This window comes from Homalodisca vitripennis, chromosome 1 (genome assembly GCF_021130785.1).
Source record: "Homalodisca vitripennis isolate AUS2020 chromosome 1, UT_GWSS_2.1, whole genome shotgun sequence".
In the NCBI taxonomy this organism is placed as follows: Eukaryota; Metazoa; Arthropoda; class Insecta; order Hemiptera; family Cicadellidae; genus Homalodisca; species Homalodisca vitripennis.
The window spans coordinates 107,047,297-107,055,482 of NC_060207.1; the positions used below are offsets into that span (position 1 = coordinate 107,047,297).

Below are 8,186 nucleotides of genomic sequence, written 5' to 3' on the forward strand. Positions count from 1 at the left end.
AATCCTCATACTCAACTAATGTAAACAAGTTTTAATGATTAGCTTGTATTAAGCACGTTTCAAAGATGTTCATGACTACATCATATATAAAATCTCACAGATATGTTTTTTAACCACACTAAGCATTTATAACCAACAGAAAATTCAGTGAAATACTTCTGTGCCATGCTGTAGAGATTTTGCATCAAATCTGGGCCCCAGAATTGAGTGAAAGGAAAAGTGGAACATGATGTTATGAGCCCCTTTACAATTTTGTTGGGGTTTTTTGTTATCTTAGAACAAGAAGCTTATAAATTGCGTTTAGTCTTATACGAACCTTAGCACCGCTTCCAGAGTGGCAGGATATTCAGGATGGGTAACGTTAGGGAGTAGGGGTCGCCTCCTACCCATAAGGAAGAATTAGGGTACCTACTAATCTCAGTCATGTCCCTCGGAAGAAGGGGAGGTCAGCCCTGAACAAGCCTCTCCGATCACAACAAGCAGGGGGTGTTACACACTTGTTGAGGCTAGCAAGAACGTCTGGTATTTAGTAGATGAACCCCGCCAACTCCAACAGTCATCTCCCGCAGTAGACTAAACCTATCGAATTACACTTGTACCCCAGAATCTCGACATTTGCGGTTAGTGATGTGCTGCTCCTGGATATCCATAAGGTTGCCCAGATTTAAGTGACACATCAGTTTTTGCTGCACCAACCAGAAGTATATACCAAACTGTATAAACCAACCAGAAGTGATCCCTGCTGGACTTACTTACCCCAAAAAAAAAGCAGGACACACATCACTAGGTATTTCTATCCATGATCTTTCGAGAACTGACAAATTTATTATTGTAGATTTGGTTGTTCTTTCCCTACATTTATATGCTTACTGTGCTTTGCTATGGTTGTAATATACCACTTTGTGACTTGTGTGGTTCTATGATTCCAAATGTAACGTAATGTCTCCTTTACAGCCACGCGACACGCATTCATTACCTACTCTAATGAATGAGCCTTCCATAGATTGTGTTGCGAGTCTCTCAAGTCCGGTTTTGCTAATCTGTGAGTGGAACTACCCTAATTGCAGATAATTGTAAGAGAATGGTTAGGTTTTTGTTGTTCATTAAGTAAAAATAATTTGACATTAAAAATCATTATTGAGATAAACAATTCCAAAATTGTCTTTTATTTTATTTTAATATAAGGCTACAGATGTTAAAATGGAACTACTATGGCGGCCATCTTAATTTTAGCAACAAAAGAACAATGTTATAAACCTTTTAGAATTTTACGACTTTATTTTAGTTAGTAGATGTCTCATTTTAAAGATACATTTAACAAAGCCTGTTTTAAGATATTTTCATAGGTTACTCTGAAAAATCTCAACTTTTGTACTTTATCACTTAAATGAACAAAAAGTAAGTTATACTGTATAAAAGAGTTTGCATGCATATTAATTATATCTTTAAAATGATACACCTTCCATAATGCTATAATAAAATTAAGGCGTTAAAGTGAACTAGGTTTATTATTGTTCTTATGAAGAAAAACACAAGCTCGTGATTCTACAGCCGACTCTTAATCGTATAAAATCTTGAAAACAGAATTTGAATACGTTAATGTTATGTTTAATGGATTCTATAGTAACAGGTACAACATGTTGAAAACCCCATTCTTCCCTCGGTAGACGATTATTCTTCCAATATTCAAACTACATCACACAGTGAAAAATTCATTTTCGTTACTGCTGTCTACAACAACTATAAACCAAATTTTAAAACCTATTACGTAGTCAATATTTCGATTGCCCGATCTATGTCAATGAGTCGCTGTCACCAGCTCGGAGGAGGTTACATGCATTGGCGAGGAAGTTTCAGCGTGAGAAGAACTACAAATTCCTCTGGGTCCGAAACGGGAAAATCTTCATGAGAAAAGCACCAGTCAAGGTCATCTCGAGTGAGGAGGACTTACAACGGTATCTGTAATTATGTACATAGTCTCATTTAGTATTAATTTTTACACAAGTGTAAACCTTTCCAGTATTTTGATTTGTATTCCAAGGGTTATTTTTATTGTATTGCTACAAAATAATATTATTTTATAATTTCTTTATAAACTAATTATGGAACTGTCAAGCGCTGTAATGCAATAAAAACTTTAAGTTAGAATTATAAATATAAACAAAATGAATATTTTGAGTTTATGGAAAGGGCGCATCTGTTATTTTTGTATTATTATGTTGAATTTTGATTTAATATTCTTTGATCTGGTCTTGAACCTTGATGGACTCTTGTATATATTACATTGTAGTATATTGTATTTTTGATGGATCTTTATTTGTTAATGAAAATGAGTTTATAACAAAAACAATTTAATGACTAAAGAGTGGAAGAATTTAGAGGTATTACACCAAAATATTCGCAGTATGAGGAGTAATTTTGATAGCTTCTTGGCTGAAATGGATGGTAGAGGTTTGCATTCCGAAATAATAGTATTGTCAGAAATTTGGATTGACGAAAATGAAATAAATTTTTACAATATTCGTAATTACACAAGTTACATAAAACCTAACGGAGATCATAGAGCTGGAGGTATTGCAATATTTATTAAGTCGGGTATTGAAGTCAATAGTTTTAATATTGTTAATATTATGTCAGCTGATATGCTAAAATTAGAATTTAAATTTAACTCTCAATATTTCTGTTTAATTGCAATTTATAGACTGCACAGTTTTAGTAAGGAATTATTTTTGAACGAAATTAACACATATTTTGTGGACAACCATAACTTCAATAATAAGAGGAATGTTTTTTTTATTGGTGACGTAAATCTTAATTTACTTATTAATGACAGAACTGTTGATAAATACAATACTTTTCTTTCCTCAAATGGATTCGAATGTTTAATAAAAGAACCAACTAGAATTACAGCTGAATCGATTTCCTGCATTGATCACGTTTTTACAAAGATAACAAACAAATATATGACGGAGGCGGAAGTGATGGTTGTTGACACAAACATAACGGACCACCGGATGGTTGTCTTGAGTGTACGAGTGTGCGCTAACGGACGGACAGACAGATAGACACGTCACCTGCGAGCTCTGGCCCTTCTTATCGTATTGATTACGTCAAACTGAAAACAACTCTAGATAGCGTAGATTGGAAAGATGTCTACAGTGACACAAACCCGTCCTCTGCATTTTATACTTTTCACAGTAAGCTTCTGTCAGTCATTTCTGAATGTAAAGTTGAAAAACGCAATGCTAGGGAAAGCTTAGTTAAAATTAAACCGTGGAAGAATAATTATATATGTGCGAAAATAAAAATTAAAAACAAGCTTTTTGAGCAAGTTAAAAATCACCCGAACAATGATAAATTAATTAATTATTTTAAAAAATAGGCTATAGGAATAAACTTCAGATTGAAATAAAAAATTTAAAAAATTCATACTATGAGATTGCTTTTAAAATCTGTAACGGTGACTCAAAAAGAACCTGGCAAGTATTAAATGAAGTGACAGGTCAAAAAGTAAAAAATAAATCAATAAAGAGTCTGAACATAAATGGTAATGAAGTTAAAGATACTAAAACTATTTGTAATGAGTTTAATAATTTTTTCTTATCTATTGTGAATACATTGGATATAACGAAGACAAAACCTAGTAATTTGAATTCATGTTATTTTAAGAATTGCTTTAAGATAAAACACTCAGTTAACTCCATGTTTGTTGATCCAGTACTTGCTGAAGATTTGATTAGAGTAATTAATTCACTAAAGAGTGGAACTTAACCTGGGATTGATAATATTAGTTCTGGTATGCTAAAACAAATTTATCCTAAGATCTCAGATGTTTTGTTGTATTTAGTTAATTTAAGTTTTGAAAAGGGAATTTTTCCGGATATGTTAAAGACTGCAGTGGTGATACCCTTGCATAAAAATAACTCTGTTAAAGATTGCAATAACTATAGACCGATATCTCTTCTTTCTACTTTTGCAAAAATATTAGAAAAATTAATGAAAAAGAAACTAGTTACATTTCTTGAAAGAAACAAGTTTTTTAGTGAAAATCAGTTTGGATTCAGGGAAGGGTTGAGTACAGAGGTAGCATTAAAACGTTTCATGGATTTAGTTTATGAGTCCTTATATTCTGGAAAAAAAGTTAGTGGAATTTTCTTAGACATAAAAAAGGCATTTGACACAGTAGATCACAAAATTCTTTTGGAAAAGTTATACATGAGCGGTGTTAGAGGAAATGCGTATTCCTGGTTTGTAAGTTATTTATCAAAAAGGAGTCAATGTGTGAAAATTAACAACGTTTTTAGTGAAATTGGTTACATCAGTAGTGGAGTACCCCAAGGGTCAGTTTTGGGAGCAATTCTTTTTTCAATTTACATTAATGATCTTTGTAATGCAAAATTAAATGGAAAATTAACATCTTTTGCGGACGACACAGCTTTGTGTTACGTAAAAAATAGTTGGACTGAAATAGAGCAAGCCATGAATTCCGACTTGAACGCTATTCAATGGTGGTTTACAAGCAATTGTATGCTTTTAAGTCCGGAAAAAACAAAATACATAAATTTCAATTTAAGAAGTGAGCAAGAATTTGATAATGAAATTATATATAAATGTATGGACTGTTTGCTTAAAAATACCCATTGCGATAATAGATGTGCAATTGTGTCACAGACTTATAGTTTGAAATATTTGGGAGTAATTTTAGACAGGGAGGTAAACTGGAAGAAACACATTGAAAGTTTAAAGAAAAAGTTATACAATACACTAAGATGTTTCTATTTTTTGAAAAACATGTGAACGGAAGATGTCTTAAGAATGTTGTATTTTTCATTAGTAAACAGTAGACTGGAATATGGTATTTTCTGTTGGGGTGGGACTTTTGACAACAGTTTGAAACCAGTTTTTACACAGCAGAAGAAAATTATTAAATTAATTAAACGAAAAAGTAAATTTGAACCATCTTGGCCTTTATTTGTAGATTTAAGAATTCTCCCTCTAAAATATATGTTTGTATATAAAGTATTAAAAATTTTTTTTGTAAAAAGTGGGAATTTGAATGAATTAAATAATTGTTACAAAGATAAATTGAGGTATAAAGAACGTTTGGAAGTACCCAAGCCAAATTTGACATTTTTTACAAAAAGTTATTGTTTTATGTGTCCTAGAATTTTTAATATTATTCCGAAAAGCATTGCAAATTGTACAAATGCTAAGTTGTTTGCAAAAAAATTGAAGTTTTGGCTTTTAAAAAAAGATAATATTGATGACCTTATTAATATACAAGTTTAATTTGTGTTAAATCTATATCGTAAAGAAACAAACATTGTTCTAAGCGGCTAGGTTTGTTGAAGTTATATTGCCACAATTGCATTTATTTAGTGGGACTTTATGTAGTTAAATAAAATATAAAAATAGGGCAAAATGTTCAATCTTGGAGAAGGAACCTCTACACAGGCTTTGCCTTAGAGGCCCTATGTTTTTTGAAAGTAAATATATATAGGATATATACTAGAATATGTGTGTTGCATTTAAACTTATATATAGTATTTTTATTCTTTTAATTATGATACTTTGTGATATTGTATAGTTTAATTGCAGTCATTAATTTAAGACTATATGTGAATTAATATTATTACCATCTGTTTTGATAATTTTGCGCCAGATTATTTTAGTTGTGATGGAGTGTAATTACTTTCGAAAAATAAATATATTCTATTCTATTCTATTCTATTTACAAACATTTAATACTTTATAAAGTGCCACCAAAAAAGTCCTTTGAATAAGCAATTGTAAGGAAGCACAAAATTGCCACATCGAACAGCTCGTACTAATGCCTGTTTATTCATCATAAAAACCATTAACGCGGCCACAATGCAAGTACCGTCGTATAAAGTCAATGCGTTGTGATCGTTATATTTTGAAGCTGCTCGGTAATAATGAACTTTGGATAAACTTAATTAAACATCTTATGCTAAGTATGTAATAAGTTTTTCGGTTCATTTTTGGTAATTACTAAGCTTTTATACCATATAACAATATTCAAAATATTTCATTTGTAAGCTTTAATAATTTAACAATAATTTTATACTATAAATATTAACTTTAATGAAACATTTATAAATTAAAAAAAAAAACGAAATGTTCAGTATTTGCGCCATTTAAATACAGGAAGATTAATAAAAGAAAGATTATCATCAAAATACAGGAAGAATGGCTCCTACTGTATGACTTTTAAATTCACATTATAAATGTATCAATATAGTGTACCTTTTAAATGTATCAGTGCAATTTTGCTGCTACCTTGTGCTGTTGGCGACAAATGAAAAATATAATTCGAGACGCAGATCAAAATCCCTAAAACCCTGATCACGAATGCCCCCGGTAATTAGTGCCGCAGTATAAACTGGCAAATATATTTTTGCCACACATCAAATACACCAAGCATTGCTTTAAAAAAATATAATTTAAAACATGGAACCGATTTGGTATGGAAATGTGAAAATAATTATTCAATGTAGTGAAAAAGCTGATGAATAAGGTACTGAGAAATTTAATTTATAAAGTATAAACACTGAAAGGATCATTCTTTCCTATATGGGCAGTCTTTCTTCTTGTACTATGACGAGCACTTTTCCTTATTCAATATACAAAAAAAATACGTTACCACTAAATAAGGTGGCCACAAAATCCATTAAGTTCATTTTATCAGAAATGTAGTCTGTAAATACAATATTTATTTTTAAAATCTTGGTTTTCTGTTTATATATGTATTGATTATTTCATATGGATATTACAAAGAGCACATACTTAATGAACACAAAGAAGAAATCCTTTTTCTTCAGTCACTGTAGGTCTATTTCTCTCTGATTGTCCACAAGCATGAACACGCAACTTCTAAGAAAACACTAGTCTTGCTAATCTTTTTAGGAACTGGTCAGATTACATTCCTCAAAATGAAATTTGTATATGTCAATTCTCAATATAACCGATGGCTTACAGTCTTCGAAGAAGCCGTTCTGTAGCGCATTATCCAACAATACTTTATATTTTAGTAGTACCTATAGAGTAGAGATTGGATTTGACCAATGCATTTTATTTTCAAATAACACGGAACGGATTAAGAGTTGCAGACTCTTTTAACTGCCATTACAAAGTTATACCAAAAATGTACTTTAGAATGGTAGTTTTAAGATTTATATTTCTTTCGACGTCTTACTCAGTACAATTAATATTAAAATATCAAGAAAATACGTATCATTTCGGTACGGATTGTTACTGCTGCGGCCGGTATACTAAATATTTAATTATATAAAGAAAAGGCTAGATTATAGAAACTTACGTTACATTTTAATTCATAGGGAAAGATAATTGTTAATTTTGCGCAATTTTATACAAACACACGCGCATAAACAATAAATATTATTATTTCATGCGTTACGTTCTTTCTTAATCATTAGTTTCTATTTTTAAAACGAAGTTTGTAACATGATTTTACATGTAAGGATATTGAATAGTTTACATTTTTCTGGAATCTTGTATAAACATTGAGTCTTGATACTAGTTGTAGGATATCTCGTCTTCATTAACTCACGGTAAGAAGATGTGGCTTGTATGTGAGAGATTTATATTTACATATTTATCTCTCGTTGTCCTGGCTGCGCATATACACACATGTACTCAGAAACTATATAATTTGCTAATAAATAATTCTACATTTTTTATTGTGTACTTTCTTTCACTATGAACTATTACCAAAACATGTGTTGATGACATTCAACAGCTATTAAATTTGACAATATGATATTCACAAAGAGTTTTGTCATACTGCTAAAATGTTCGAATATTGATTGGTCCCTTATGTTATACTCGTGCCTTATACTTTAGTTGGTATTAATTATTACGCCTCAAAGCTAAGAAACGTTAGCAACACCGCATGATGAGTATTGGATGGTTCCAGAAATGGTCACCTGTAGGCTCCACCTCCAATTGCCTTCATTGACAGCGCTCATTGTACGTAGTGATATATTTTCCAATAGTTATTCGACATTTTAAAAGAGGTTCAAAATGAATATGTTACCTTTTAAGAAGATGTAAAATACTCTATTGGCAGTTCAAAATGAGATTACCTTATGAAACGTTTGATCTTAGTTTATGGCCAGACTGGAGTCCTTAGACAATTTAGCTTC

At 31.1% G+C, this 8,186-nt stretch overlaps 1 long non-coding RNA gene across 1 annotated transcript; it reads right to left on the reverse strand.

Annotated features, from left to right (window-relative positions):
• Positions 1–1,489: 1,489 nt before the first annotated feature.
• LOC124368785 lies at positions 1,490–7,751 on the reverse strand. Its single transcript, XR_006923003.1, has 2 exons — positions 7,520–7,751; positions 1,490–1,959 (listed from the first exon to the last, which is right to left on the reverse strand). It is a non-coding gene; the product is annotated as an uncharacterized LOC124368785 (long non-coding RNA).
• Positions 7,752–8,186: the final 435 nt, after the last annotated feature.